The sequence below is a fragment of the Cetorhinus maximus genome, chromosome 2 (assembly GCF_964194155.1).
Source record: "Cetorhinus maximus chromosome 2, sCetMax3.hap1.1, whole genome shotgun sequence".
Taxonomy (NCBI): Eukaryota; Metazoa; Chordata; class Chondrichthyes; order Lamniformes; family Cetorhinidae; genus Cetorhinus; species Cetorhinus maximus.
Genome location: NC_135880.1, coordinates 95,440,456 through 95,455,066, shown reverse-complemented (window position 1 = coordinate 95,455,066; position 14,611 = coordinate 95,440,456).

Genomic DNA, 14,611 nt, shown 5'->3' with positions numbered 1-14,611 from the left:
CAATGCGAAGATCTATGGAGTATCCTCACTACGTGTCGTCATCATCATGCTGGAATCTAGCAAGTGTTAGGGCCTCCGCTGCGCCTCCATGACATGAGTCTGAGCACTGAGGGTATGGGTGCAGCCATCATCCACACAGGAGTCAAACGTTCACAGATGCAAGGTGAGGATGTCAGTTCAGTTGTAGGCATTCTCCTAACCCACACTGCAAGGCTGCGCTGTTAGCTTGAACCATAATGGATACTGGTCCAAATCTTAATAAAGATATTGCAAGGGGCTGTGAGCGCCTCCACCAGTGACTGCACCATGGCCGTCTTTAGCAAGGGGATTCTACAACTTGCCCAGTTGTTCAATTGTTCTGCTTCCCCCTAAAATGCACATTAATTTGCAGTCTGCACCCAAGGGATGAAAAGCTCTGGAGCATTTGATGGCACTTTCAAGTTTTTGCGTTGCTTGAGCGGGCAGAAAATCTTCCGAGGCCCAACTCCAAGCTTGTCAATGGAGCTGCTGCTGAATGGCCTCAGCTGTGGTAGAATGCTCGCTTTTGACCAGCTTTTCCAAGTGTGTGGGCGCTTCCCTCACCCTCCCTGCCATTCCGGGCATGTGCTTGAGTACTTCCTTTAGCCTGTGCTGCATTGACCCGCACTGGAGCCCTTGCCCCGACACCGCATGGAAAGCCAGCTGGGAAAAAGCGACATGCCTGTGCGCCCCTGGAATGTGCGGCGCCTCTTCCTTGATGTCCTGCGGGTGATGCTCGCAGACGCTGTGCAAGGTTGTGAGCACTCACCTCCGAGTTCCCCTTGAAGTTCAGGCCGCTAGGTACATGCCTTTTAAAGGCAGTCGTGAACATGCTGTTCTGAAGCCATGCCAACATGGTTGGTAAATTTGACATGGAGGATGATTCCGGTGAGCAGGGCTTATAATGAGATGCTAAAGTATTGAAATTAGGCTCCCAAAGTGCAGCAGTGGAAAACGCGGCCTGCCATTGATGGGTGGAGCAGACGATCACAAACTGGTTTCACAACGACATGAAACTGGTTTTTGGCCTTCTCGCCATATTGTCCCCCATCTGCCCTCCATGACGCCCGCCGCCATCAGGTCCAGACAATTCCGTCCAGGGACTTATTCTCATGGAAGACGCATTCATATTCTGGTCAAGCAGGTTGATTACCAACCTATAAATCCTTCCAATAGAATTATGTCAGGTGGTAAAGAGTGGGAGAGTCAACTGGTCAGCCAGAATCGTCTGGTAACTACAGTGCATTCATATTAAAAGACTCCACATGCAGGTTCTTGCCACAGATTCTATTCCGTTGCAAGTGTCCTCCTTGCTTTGAGGGACTACCAGAGAGAGAGAGCCTCGGGGGCTTTGTCAGAACACAGCAAGTGCCTACTTTTCTGAAGTACAAAAATTGGGTGTAAAGTAATACTGCTGCTGTATTCCATATGCTGGATGATGTGAGGAGGAATGACTGAGACATTATTTTTTATTGTGCCCAATAGAAAACTGTGTAACCAGTTCATGAATTCATAGTAACTGATATTTCATTTGGGCTTTGTCATGAACAGAATGCAGTGTTCTCTTACTGCCTGTGATCAGTATGCTTTATATGGAATGAGTGTTCCTTTTACCCTTTTTGAGCGTGTATCCTGATTAATTCAACAGCAGTATTTTGTGAGTTTAAAATAAAGAAGGTTATTTATTTCCACACACTTACCCTGAATTAAACAGAACATCAGACAGGCACATTTGTTCTTTCTCTCACATGCGCGCGCACACACACACACACACACACACACACACACACACTCGGATTAGGTACAGATAAAGGTCATGCACCTTTACTAATTACTGTTAGCTCAGTGTCTGGTTTATGATCTCAGGTCTCCCATGTAGCAGGCCTGGTTCCTTGATTGGAGTTGATGCTATAACGTTAAAGTGGGGGTCTTGTAAAACAAAGGATCATAACAGGTTGTAAGGTTTCTTGTAGTCGAATCGCTAGGAGGTTGGTTCTCACGTGGACTTTAACTGGAACAAGTTATGTACTTTGGTAGCCTGATGCTTGCAGCTTGTTTCCCATGTGCTTCACAGATTGGCTGAACTAATGGTTTAAATGGTTCTGCCTGCAAATAGCTCTTTGCTGATTTTTAAAAGCAGAAAACAACATGGCTCCCTTACCATGTGACATTCTACAAGTTCAAGTCATTTGCCAACAAAGGTGCTGGTATTCATGTTGACTCTACACCCTGTGTTGTGGGTTAACACCTCCAAGTTCCACCCAGTTCAGTTTGGATAGGAAAAGCCATCATGATACAATGAGACAGTGATAGGGGCCATTCATTTCCAACTGTTTTGTATGGAACAGGGAGACAGGAGTCTAGAAAATTCCATAGTCTCTTGTGTTGGCTCATGCTTAAACAAAGAGATGTGTAAATACCCGGATAGCTTTGAAAGTCCATATTTAATTAAGCATTTGCTTGTGACTTGGAACTGTCTGTAGCTCAAATGCCACAGGTCACTTGATTTACAGTAGGCATTTTGATAGCTTGTTTGTGTCCAGTTTTTAAATATATTGACTGAAAGTTCATAATATGATGTCGCTGTACTAGGCAAGACAGGCAGTGATTGTCCAGTTTTGAAATTTTGAGATGTGTCACATTAACTTGCATGATGACAGCAGAGTACAGTAATTGAAGAATTGAAGGCATTTCATTGAGTTTAGGAAAAAAGTGAGAATACTGGGCTTGTCACTGTTGTGAAACAGTATGCTGCTGGAAGCCTCAGCTGCCAATAGAGTGTGGCCCAGATTATTGATAGCTTCACCAATATCACAGAATAAAAATAGTATTCACCCTGACTGGATTTTGTATTATGCAAACAAACATCCAGCTATTAGCGAACCCTCAAATCTAAGTAAAGCAGTGAGCAGAAATCCACAGCTGAGGTACCGTGGAACCCTGATAATGCATAATCAGGAAAGATTGGCAGAAATATAAAGTTAAATTTAATAACTGAAGTTGGCAAAGGTGTGGAATGAAGGAAAAGGTGTGGAATGAAAGCAAGACTTAAAGATATTCAGTGTGGAAATCTGTGATATTAGATGCTCAAAATAGCTCTACCAGGAAGACAGCTTGGTAATAATAAGAGTTGTTTGAAAAGGGTGAGTTTTAAGTGGGAAAGAATAACATTTGGGTGAAATGGATGCAATAGAGACGAGCACTTAAGTATTTAAGCAGATACGAAAAAGCTTCTAGGGAGAACTAATTACAAAATAAATGAATAAAAGTGTAGAGCTAAATAGTGACAAGATAAGGGCAGAAAATTTTGATTTCCATGTTATTGGCTAGGAAGGAGGTTGTTTATAATGCTGTTTATAATACTTTAAAAGCTAATGCATGAACAGTTTTTAGTCCCTTGGGAGAGATTTTTCCCCACATCGGGGGGGCTGTGTGAGAGTGGGTGTGGGCGGTCGCAGACCCAATTGCTGCCAGCAATTGGGACCGCGCCACCATTTAACGCGGGTGAGCCAATTAAGGCCCACCCAGCGTGTTTGCCAGCTCCCAGACATGGCGGGAGTGGGCGGGCGAAGGCCGATTGGCAATCGCCACCGGGTCCAATGGCGACTCAGCAGCCTGTTTAAAGGCCAAACTGCAGCCGCTTCAAGGCTGCTTTACATGGCCAGAGGTCTGGGCCAAGGCATATCCAGGCTGGCCATGCAGAAGGGTAGGGCGGGTGGTCAATGTGCGCCCCGGTTTTCTGACGAGTGCCTTGCTGCCTTCCTTGAGGAGGTGGCAGCATGGCAGGAGGTGCTCGTCCCCCAGGAAGGGAGGAGGAGGCCACCCCACTTGACCAAGCGTGCGTGGGAGGAGGTAGCGGAGGTTATGAGCTCGCACGATGTGGTGCGATGCTCATGGACCCAGTGCTGCAAGCGGTTCAATGACCTGCTGCGCACGAAAAGGGTGAGTAGTATGTTGGCATCGTTCACTTCACCCATCATGTAAGCTCCTCCCCTCTGCCCGCTGGCACTCCACCCGTGTCTGACTGGCCTGCATGCAATGAGTCATTGATGCCATGTGTCCTTAGATGGGTGGCCCAGCAGATATTCCCTATGCATTGGTTAGCCTGAGAGGGTGGTGATGAGATGGGTTCTGCACCCGCAGCATGTGGTGGACTGAGACCCACATGACTGTAGTGGGGGCAGCCTGGAGGATCTGCACCCAGCTGCAGTGTTCGAACTCTAGGGCATGTTGAAGTCAGGGTGACAACTTGGTGGGAGGGGATCTTCAAGGTGGCGTGGAACAGAGTGATCCGCTGCCCTCTGCGATCCACATCATTGTGCCTCCTTGCTAAGGCAGGTTAAACTGCGTGCTCCCAAGTGTGATAAAGGCAGCATGTGGCCAGAGGGTGGGGGGGTGGGAAGGCATATTTGTGTGAGTGTTCGGCAGCAGCAGGATAAAGCAGCAGCAGGACCTCTGCAATGGCCAACTAGGCTTGGGGTGGGCCAGCTGCGAGGAGATTCACGGTACAAGCATCACTTATCAATGCTCTTTTCTCATTTCCAGGAGAAGAATTCTCATTACATTGCTAAGCGGGTGAGGACTGGCGGTGGGCCAGCCCAGATAGTGCTGTTTAGCCACTTCGAGCAGGAGGCTCTCGATCTGGAGAGGCACCATGCACCCAGGTCCACTGGAGTCAGAGAGGCTGGGGTTCCATGGGCAGGTATGTGTGGCCAGCACTCACGTCACCAGCAGTCTCCCAACAGCCACGGCAGTGCTGATTGTTGAGCGAGTGATGTAACCAACATGGTTTGCCCAGTGTGTGTGGAATGATGAGTGCATGATGATCCGGGGGACAGGCATGTACATTGACATTGCCCACAGGCTAACTGATCAAATTTCCTTACTCTTCCTTTCAGCATCAGCGTGCAGGGCCGGGACCCGGAGCAGCAGCAGGGGCCCCCTCTGACACCTGAGGGGCATGAAGCGTCAACATCACCAGCATCACACCTTCTCTGCCAGGCAGGCACCAGCACAGATACTGGCACCTCGGTGGGCATCAAATCTTCGGCTAGTGTCCCGGGGCACAGCGATGAGGGCACTTCACAGTCGCTGGAGGAGTTGGTAGAGACGGAGAGTGCCCATGGCGCCAGCAGTTGGAGGACTGCAGGGGCCCAGGCACATGCTCAGTCAATGGCAGATGATGAGCCTCTGGAGTCATCCGCGATGCAGCCAACTCATGAGATGCGGCCAGGTGTGCAGGACCACCTGGTGGAGATACATGAGGCTCTGCTTGGCTTGGTGTCAGTGGTGGAGGAGTATATGCAGACCATAGCCAATGCATTGAACCTCATGCATGAGCGCCAAGCTTCCTCCATGGAGAGAGTGGCAACTCTCATGGAGAGGCAGCTCCAGGGACAGGATCAGGGGTTCCTGGATTGCGCTCGGACCTGTAATCCCTCACAATGGCATTGACCTCAGGCGGTCAGTGCCCATTTGGGCGGTGGTTTGGGCACCAGGTCTCCCACCTCGGTGCCCATCCATCTACGGTGAGCAGGGAGGGCTGAACGGACCTCACGTCAGTGGAGCAGCTGCCTGTCATCTCTGCGGGCTCCTCTCAGGGCACTCCGGATGAGGGCGGCAGCTCCTCCACCCCTCTCCCAGTGACCGCAGCACCCAATGAGGCTGCGATGACTGGGGAGATGCCAGCTGTGGACCTGGCAGATCCCTCCCAGGCAGGGCATGCACAGGCTCCACATGCCAGAGGACGTCTGCCAAGGTCATCGAGGCCAACAGAACAGCAGAGAGAGCAGTTTGTCTCAGATGCCAGTGCCAGCGAGGGGGCACCACAAAGACATAGCACCCACAAACATAAAATTAAGGCACCTTTGGCACCCCCCGGGTTCATCCCTGGTGGTTTTTTGTTGGCCCCCCCTATGAGTTCCTTCTGATTGTGTTTGCAGTGCGATATCATTTTATTTGCGTTATGTTAAGAGACTTTTGTGAAAGCATTAAATTAAGATCGTCTTAAATGGCTGGGGGTGCCTCTTTTCTTGGTCAGGTGGATGGATTCCTGAGATGTTATGAGTGATTTGTGTGTCATTGACGTTTATTGACTGGGTCCGTCGTCAATGCTCCTATCCTGACAGATTTGGCACTAATGTCTCCAGTATGGAGGCTGCAGCCCAGGCTTGTGTTGGAGATCCATATGTGCTGTGCTAGCTGAAGGTTCCTTGGATTAGAGTGTCCCTGCCTCCCTGGAGAATGCCCGGGTCAGCGTCTGCCCCCTCAGCATTTCCCTGTGCGTGCTCATCCTCAGACTCACTGCTGGACTCATTGTGTTCAGCTGCAGCCATTGTGTCTACATCTTCTTCATCCACAGCATCCCCCCTTTGCAGCGCATGATTGTGGAGAGCGCAGCATGCAACCACTATCAGGGACATTTGATCTGGGGGGTACTGTAGTGCGCCCCTGGAACAGTCTAGGCATTGGAAGCGCATTTAGAGAAGACCGATGGTTCTCTCCACCACAGCCCTTGTGGAGGCGTGGCACCTATTGTACCGCTGCTCGGCTTCTGTTCTTGGATGATGGAGAGGCGTCACGAGCCACTCTCTGAGGGGATAGCCCATGTCACCCAGCAGCCATCCATCCAGCTGGGCTGGAGCACTGAAGAGCCCTGGAACCTGCGAGTGTCTAGCGATGTAGGCGTCATGGGAGCTGCCTGGGTACATTGCACAGACTTGCAGAATCAGCATCCTGTGATCACACATTATCTGCACGTTCATGGAGTGGAAGCCCTTCCTGTTCACGAAGGCACCGGGCTCACCTGCTGGCGCCTTAATGGCCACATGTGTACAGTCTATTGCACCCTGGACACGGGGGAAGCCCGCAATGGTCGCGAAGCCTATAGCTCGCTGTGTCTGGCTTGCCTCATCCCAGCGGTAGCGGATGAAGGTCATTGCACCCCTGAACAGAACAGTTGCGACCTGTTTGACATAGTGTGGACGGCTGATTGGGAGACACCACAAAGATCTCCCACCGACCCCTGGAAGGAGCCAGAGGCATAAAAGTTGAGGGCAGCTGTGACCATTAGAGCCACTGGCATGGGGTGTCCACCCACACAGTTAGCTGAGATCTCAGGCCCAATCATCTGACAGATAGTGTTGACTGTCTCCCTTGACAGATGGAGCCTCCTTCGGCATTGCACCTCAGACATTTTGAGGTAGCTGCTTCGCTGCCTGTATACCCTGGCAGCAGGATAGTGGCGTCTTCTGTGGCCCCTTCCGCCTTGGACTATCTCTTGACTCTGCACCCCTTGTGCCTGCGCCTGTCCTCCCAAAGGTGGCTCCCCTGGAGGCTGAATGTGCACTCCTGGCCTCCTCCCCCTTCTAGCCCTCTCTTCCTCCTCAGAGGTGGTGCCTCCAGTGGAGAGATCGCCTCCCGTTCCCAGGCTCAGGGAGGCTTCCTGAAACCTACAGACCCCATAACAAATCCTCACTGCAAAGTGCTGACCTGAAGGTTATGAGTCCAGTCCAAGCAGCTGGTATGTGTTTTGAACTTTTCCAGCTCAAACAGGCAAGTTTCACTAACTTTGGAATACTAACTTTTAAAATTGTAGAATCGCGAGCCCCACTGAGCCCTCTTCTCCCGCCTGTGGATGAGCTTCATATAAATTTCTGATACCCCCCTGCCCTTGCGATTAGATGAAGATCGCACGGGCGACGCAAAATCCCTGTTAGTTCGAGCCACAAGGGCCTTAAGTGGCCCGTTAATCAATGGCGGGTGTGCAATGGACATCATCACGCGCCTGCCTACCAAAATATTGCGATGGTGCGCGGTGATGTCAGGACACGCGCCCAACATCACCACGCGCTATTTTACATGTCGGCGTGCGGGTCCCACCCCTGCAACCCAATGGAAGAATTCTGCCTTTTAGATTCTAAAGCTTAGAAGTCAAAAGGATAATAACAGAGGTATTCAAAATCACGAGAGATCTGGATAGAGTGGGTAGGGAAAAACTGTTTCCACTGGTGGAAGGAGAATGAGAGAAAATTGGCAAAAGAAGCAATGGAGACATGAGGAGAAACTTTTTCACACAGCAAGTGGTTAAATTCTGGAATGCGCTACATGAGAATGTGGTGGAGGCAGGTTCAATCAAGGCAATCAAGAGAGAATCAGATTATTATCTGGAAGGAATAATGTGCAGATTTAACGGGGAGAAGGTGGGGGAATGGCACTAGGTGCATTGCTCGCTCAGAGAGCCGGCGCAGACATAATGGGCCAAGTAGCTTCCTTTTGTGCTGTAACAATTCTGTGATTCTGTGAAGTAGATGCTGCTTTGCAAAGCCTAAGTTAAACAGGAAGACTGCCCTAACATGTCATGCCATTGAAGATTCTCGCCACTGCAAATGTCCTTGCTTGAATATTAGCCAAGGTAACTTCAGGAATAAAATCACAATTACTTTGTGGAGAGCATTCTTAAGCCAAATTTTCTTGTGTTAACCAATCAACAAGAAGGGGGAAATAGAAAAAGGACCATAGTTTCTGCATTACCATTATGTAAACATTCCTGTGCAAAGCCTACCTTTTGTCATTTTGGTGAGAAGCAACCAGATCTGGAATTAAAAAACACCAAAGATGTTGAACTCCCAAAACATGGAAAGACATTCTCTGAAAGATTCTTTCCACTAGTCAGAGTATCTGTTTCCCCAAATATGAGCTACAAAGCTAAAAATCTGATTGGAGTGACGCCAAGGTAGGATTGGGCCAGCTAAAATGGATATGTGAATACCAGGTGCTTCCTTTTCTATTCAGCTAGTCTGTCACCAAATGATTGTCTGCAAGAACCTAAATGTGAGACTCACAAGAAAGGAAATAAATAGTTGAAGAACTCAGACATAGTTCAGAGTTCCAGATAGTTTCTGCATATCTTTTTCATTCTGACTGAGTTTTCCTGATAGTTGATTCCTCAACAGGCCATCCAGTCCTTTGTTTGATGTTCCCATCTCCAGTAACACATAGAAAAGAACATGAAGATTAGTTATTTGGAAATGATTTTCACTTTGCAATGTCTTTTTCACCTCCTGTAACAAGGGAATTTTGTAGGCAAAAGCAAAAGAGAAAACATTTCCAATGAAGTTGATGAAACCCTAGCATTGTCCCAGAAACCCTCAGCTACTCAAATTATATGGCCGAGGGTGATATAGAGGTGAGTTGCATCTCTGAATCATCATTGATCTATTTGTTAATTGAGTTAGCTTTATGTCACATAAGTATAGAAAAAACTCTTGAAACTATTCATACCCTAAAAAAGCGTTTGACTGATTTCTCTCAGCAACAGCAACTTGCATTTATATAGCACCTTTAATGCAGTGAAACATCCTTAGGTGCTTCATAAGGACATTATCAAACAAAATTTGAAATAGAGCCAGATAAGGAGATATCAGAGCAGATCAAACAAAGGAGTGAAAGAGTTAGCTTAAGGAGCATCTCTACCGCAGAGAAAGAGGGTTGGGTTTTCGATTGCTCGTGGAGGAGAGGCCAGGTGCGGGCATGCTTTGAAAATAGCGCTCCTGGATGATGTGTCAGTCTTGAGTTACCTCTGTGACCTGCTGAAATTTTTAAAGGGAAGCCGGGAGTGGGGGGAGCCAGCGACCTCCGATTACCTTGCTGTGAAGCTTATTGAAGAGTTTTTTAAGAAGGCTGGAGAGGGACAGAATCAAATCTTTGAAGTTAATAACAGGTAGACTGAATGGCATGAGACACGTTAATGCACAGCTGTCAAGGGCACAGCAGGGAACCATTATTGATTGTGGCTGCTGATGAAAAATCTTGTAAAAATAAAGGATAGTCAAACTGAGGTGCTCATGCAGTGCCAGAAAGTTGCCATCACTTGATTAGAGTGGCTGATGAGTGAGTGTTTTAGGTTCTTGTGTGGCCTGTGAGCTGCTGGCCCTCTGATCCTGCCTGTTTCATTCCTCCAGGCAATGATATGCATAGACCTTTGCTGCCTGCCTTGAAAATTTCCCTCCAGAACTGGTATCTACTTCCAGGCTGTACCCGGCGCCATTAATTGGGCGCCAAACTCGACTCCAGTCCAACTAGGACCTTTACCTTTAAAAATTGCATCATGTTGCTGATGCTGAAGTGGCGCGGGGTCGGGACCCAGCAATGATTTGGCAGTCAGGTTCCTGGTCATGGATTGAAAATACAACCCAGAGAGCCAGAGAGTTTTAGGGAGAGAATTTCAGTGTTTAAGGCCTAAGCAGCAGAAAATACGGTTGCCACCAGTGAAACAATTAAAATAGAGGATGCTGAAGAGGTCATTATTGGAGGAGTGCACATATCACGAAGGGCTGTTGCTTTGGAGGGGGTGACAGAAATGGAAAATGTGAGGCCATTTGCAAACAAGGATGAGTATTTTAACATTGAGCTGTTGGCCAGTGTAGGTCAGCGCTCTTGGGGTGACAGGGGAATGGGACAATTGTGAGTTAGAATATGGACGGCAGAGTTTTGAATGAGGTCAAATTTATGGAAGGTGTGAGACTGATCTGGAGAGTGTTGGAATAGCCAAATCTAGAGGCAATAACAGTGTGAATGAGGTTGCCGCAGCTTATGAGCTGAGGCAGGAGCAAAATCAGGAGCTGTTAGAGTAATAGAATAGGCAATCTTTGTGATAGGGCAAGTATATGGTTGTAAGCTCATCTGTGGTTCAAATACATAATTTGTACAAGATGATACATAAGCTGTGGATTCAAATTTAGAGATTTACGAAACTGCCGTCAGACAACAATGGACACAAACCTAAGCAGCAAAGCAAAAGCATTGTTGGCTGGATAAATATAGCAGAGCTGTAGGAAATTTGTGCTACAAAAGTCATTCAAAATCAACAATATGCAATTCTATTGCAATGAAATAGAAACTTTTAGAAATATTAGAAGGAAGAAGCGGATCAATACAGGAGTAGTAATAAGTCAACAGCAGCTCAACTCCCAAAGTCAAGCAAGAGAATCGAGCTCAACTAACAAGACTACCAGCCAATATAAGAAGAAATTGTTATATCTTCCACTTCCTCCCTCAATTACTCAACTGAGCCCTTGCACCTCTCTCGCCAAACTTCCCTTAAACTTGCATCAGAAGTGACAAAATGTGGGGTAATGAACAATGAACTCAATCCCTTTCTTGAAATGTTGAATTCTTCTGGATGTTTGTTTGCTTGGAATTTTAGAATGCAGTTTTGATTTTTCTCTTTTACATTTTCTTTTCAAGCTTTGTATAATCTCAACCTGAACTTCTCTCTTCATATGAAATAGAATTCAGTTTAGCTGCAATGTAATACGAGCGTGAAACTAATATAACCGGATAGATGTATAACATAACAAAACACAGCATTCAAATCAACAGTCCCATGACTGATTTGTTTATGAATTTCAACTTTCACAGATTATTTGAAATAAAAATGTTGATGAGTTTGATTTGGGGAGGGGCTCGGGTGGCACAGCTGAACAGATCAGCTATTCCCATAAGAACTTAGAAGCTGTAAATTAATAAGTGACTCAAACTTCCAATGAATGATGACGAAAGGCAACCATATGCCATGTCAGATAGAGTTAAATTATATTGCTGCAGAGCAATGAAAATATCTCTTGAAGAGATATATGATAACTACCTGAAATTAATTTCTTTCCAGTTATTCCTTCCTCTGAATGGAAGCATCATGACCCTGATTCCGTCATAGTGCCAAATGTAGCACAAGGTGTATTAACGAATAACGGAGAAAAATATGGAGGAAACTATGAACAGCAGGAGTCAATTTTCGGTTTCTAACAATAGGTTTTTGCCAGTAGTGTCAATTTACTTCAGAAATTTCAGAGTGGGCGCGCACCCAACCCGATCTGGCGTAAAATCGCACGAGATGATGTCGGGCGAGTGCCCCGACGTCATCGTGCACTTGGGCGATATTTCGCTCAGCAAGTGTGCGCAAAAGTTGGAAGATCACCTGCCGACAATTAAGCGAGTAATTAAGCCCATTAGCACGCAATTGTCTGCGATTTTTCATGGCCTGTCCAATCTTACGGTTGGCAGATGGGCGAATCATTTTTCATGAAACCTCATCCAAGGGCGGATGAAATAAAAAGGAATATCTGGGAACAGCATTTTAATGAGCTTTGCTTTCAGGTGCTTGATTGTGATGCATAGGCATTTTTTTGCAGCTTTTTTAGAGTTTTATTTCATTATTTGCAGGCCTGCAGCTCCCTGAGGCAGCTGTCTGTCTTCAGGGAGCTCTCTCAAAGCACTCACCCGGGCCTGCGGTAACGTCGTCACCTGCCCTCTTTCCGCCACCCAACCCTGGCTGTGCTGAGTTTTTCAGCATCCGTTTCATGCTGGCTGGCCACTAATTGGCTAGCCAGCGTGAAATTGCGGTTGGGCTGATCGCGGTCAGGGGTGCATTTCCCAGCTGCCCCTGAGCCCGCCAATCGCGCACACCAGATGACTGAAAAATTCAGGCCAGTGTTAAACCATTTTAATGAAGTTAGAGCTATCAGGACAAAGTCCTTCCTCAGAAACATTATCACGAGTAACAACATATTTAACCTCAGTGTAACTCAGTCACTAAAATTGAATTTTAAACCATTTATTAGCAAGGCACTGTAATAAGTATATGCTCCAGAACAGTTCACTGGTCCTCTGGTAAGTCCTTATAGGGACCACCTATTGGGCCATTGAATAAGTCTCTTAAATTTGTTTACGATTCTAAGTACCAGGAGAGAATTGTCACTAATGCACTCAGCAATGCCAAATTCACAATTAAGTAGAAGGTGGAGGATGTTTTGAGACACAGGTAAAACAGTGTTAAAATATACCTTCAACAAAAAGTGAAAAATGGTGTCCTCAATATTAACCTCCCCAAGGCAAATGGGAGAGTGCCTGGAGGGACAGGGATTAAAGGCATAAATACAGGGAGTGGATCCTCAACACATTTGTGGTGGATGATATTGGAGTGCTGGTGGAATACTTAGTTACCATATTTAAATCAAGCTCTCATGGTGCAATTGGGTGTCTGATTTAAAATTTAAAAACTGCTGGATCAACAAACTAAGTGCCTTTCTCAACATTCCTTATAGCCCAGGAGGAGTCAACCTGACATCTCTTAAGAGAGAAAATTCTTAACTCTTAAGAGAGCAAATTTCCCAACTGCTGACCACTCTTATCTCATCCCAATTGCCAACCTCTGTTCTCCTTTCATAATATATTCTTTCTCCCGCCTCCTGATCACTTCTCTCAATTGCCAGAGACTGGCAATGACCTCCTGCCACTGGATTGGTGTCCTGGCTGCTGGTGTCGTTGTTCACCAACAGGAAACATATTGAAAAAAACAATAAAGAGATCCTGCTATTGACTTTGACAGGACCTCTGTATCCTCGGCTTTGCCAGGTTCTTTGCCATCTTTGGCCACCCCAGCACCCTCCCTGCTACCTGTAGATATCAGAACCAGTGTACCATAGACAGCAAGGTTATCTCTATAGGCCAAAGCACTTGAGATAAACATCTCCGTCTTTATCATGGTATGGCCCATAGAGAGAACACTGCTAGACACTATCCCACTAAGACTTCATTAAAATGGTAGCCTCTATAATGAGATAAGGAAGCTAACAAAATTGAAAACAAAATTAATTGAGGGATTGTGCTATCTTCATCCATATCAAATACCATATAGCTTTCCAAAAACAAAATACTGTGGATGCAGGAAAAGTTAATAAAAACAAAAGAATGCTGGAAATACTAACAGGTCAGACAGAATCTGTGGAGAGAAACAGAGTTAACATTTCAGGTCGGTGACCTTTCATCAACTATATAACTCTATCCATTTATACATATATAATATATATATATATAAACGACTAGAGACCTATATTGTGTGTGTATATATATATATATATATATATATTCCTTATAAGGAAATTCAGTTTAGTAATTTGTGATAAAGAAGGATATATAACCCAGAAAGTTGTAATACTTGAAAGGCCTTGTTTTACTGAATCAAGTTTGTTTGGAAGTACTTCGCCTTATCACAGAATCACAGTGCAGAAGAGGCCCTTCGGCCCATCGAGTCTGCACTGCCACGTGAGAAACACCTGACCTACCTCCCTAATCCCATTTACCAGAACTTGGCCCATAGCCTTGAATGTTATGACGTGCCAAGTGCTCATCCAGGTACTTTTTAAAGGATGTGAGGCAACTCGCCTCCACCACCCTCCCAGCCAGTGCATTCCAGACCGTCACCACCCTCTGGGTAAAAATGTTTTTCCTCACATCCCCCCTAAACCTCCTGCCCCTCACCTTGAACTTATGCCCCCTTGTGACTGACCCTTCAACTAAGGGGAACAGCTGCTCCCTATCCACCCTGTCCATGCCTCACATAATCTTGTACACCTCGATCAGGTGGCCCCTCAGTCTTCTCTGCTCCAACAAAAACAACCCAAGTCTATTCAACCTCTCTTCATAACTTAAATGTTTCATCCCACGCAGCATCCTGGTGAATCTCCTCTGCACCCCCTTCAGTGCAATCACATCCTTCCTATAATGTAGCGACCAGAACTGCACACAGTACTCC